The following is a 1,708-nucleotide window of genomic DNA, read 5'->3' as shown; positions in this document are numbered from 1 at the left end:
TTCAAACCGGAACACAACAATACTGAGTACTGTTGTTTGGCGGTAGAATAACTGATGAGTGGGTGGTACCTACTCAGACGGGCTTGCACAAAGCCCTACCACCAAGTAATAAAAATAATTGTTCCTAATAAAATAATCATATTATATTTATTTAAAGTTTAAAAGAATACGTGGAAGCTAATGATTAAACTTATTTATAATTGACGTATACAGTACATACTTGGTAAGGTATGAAATTTCATTTAATAAAAGTTCTTTAGATAGTTTGACTCAACAAATAGTTACTCGTAAGCGGTAATTGAACAATAAAAACTATATATGTTAGCGATTTCCTTATGAGTACGTAAGGGTTTTTGCTACAGCTTTTAAACTTAATATGTTTTTTTTTACATCACTTTATACTATTAACGGTTAACTAGAAATAGGAACCCGTTTCTTGTGAAATTAAATAAAACAGTGAAGCTAGTTATAGTGTATATTTTTTGACAATTTTATGTTGCATAATAACATGTGAAAATTAATGAATCAACAACAATATCAGCCCAAATTCCCACTGCTGGGCTAAAAGCCTCGTCTCTCTTTTGAGGAGAAGGTTTGGAACATATTCCACCACGCTGTTTAAATGCGGGTTGGTGGAATACACATGTGGCAGAATTTCTATGAAGCACGAGATGAATTATAAAGACAAATTAAGGACATAAATCAGCGGTGCTTCCCTGGGTTTAAACCCGCAATCATGGGTTAAGATGCACGCGCTCTAACCACTGGGCCATCTCGACTAGTATTAATGAATCATAAAATCAAAATAGACAGTAATATGTATATAGGCTGTTACAAAAACTACATTAAAATGCGGATGAAATTTTTTCAGCCATTAATGTAATCATGAATTAAACTTTTCACGATTGGGATATTAAGCCTTCATAAATAAATATTGGACAACATCAACTCATCAAAATCGACATTAATCTGATCCCAATGTAAGTAGCTAAAGCATGTGTTATGGAAAATCAGAAGTAACGACGGTACCACAAATACCCACACCCAAGACAACGTAGAAAACTAATGTACTTTTTCTACATCGACTCGGCCAGGAATCGAACCTGGGACCTCGGAGTGGCGTACCCATGATAACCGGTGTGCAAGCGACCACAGAGGTCGTCTTAAGGATTGGAACTCTTTTCCATTGTTGTGTTTATTAGCTTCATATATTGTTTATATGTATTTAATTATAACATCGCCATGCCTATATTAATGAAGTAGGCTTGATTTATGAGAGCTTAGCAAAAATGTCAACATATATATTTATAATATATGTTTTTGGAACATATGATATATATGTATGTTTGTGTTCTTCTAAAGATAAATAGCTATATTATTAATTGTAAATTTGAAATAAGTATATAGACTAACATTAAACGGTCGTTGTCAAAAAAAATGCTTTATTTTGTTGAAAAAAAAATCTCTTTCAACTCTCAATGCAAACGTTCAACGAATTTAAATTTAATAATACGAAATATGCAAATATTCTTTTTTATGAATTAACATTTCGTAAAATCATAACCGGCAGATGTTTTTGAAACAAAGTGAAGACTTTTTTTTCCATGTATTGTAATGACAATAATTTTTTAATATCAGAAAAAATGACCCTCTCTCGTTTTTTCTAAGTTCGATTAAAACAGCTAGAAAAAAACCTAAGGGATCGAAT

Source organism: Vanessa cardui, chromosome 16, assembly GCF_905220365.1.
Source record: "Vanessa cardui chromosome 16, ilVanCard2.1, whole genome shotgun sequence".
In the NCBI taxonomy this organism is placed as follows: Eukaryota; Metazoa; Arthropoda; class Insecta; order Lepidoptera; family Nymphalidae; genus Vanessa; species Vanessa cardui.
The sequence above is the reverse complement of the archived record's forward strand: the minus strand, read 5'-3'. Positions refer to the sequence as shown.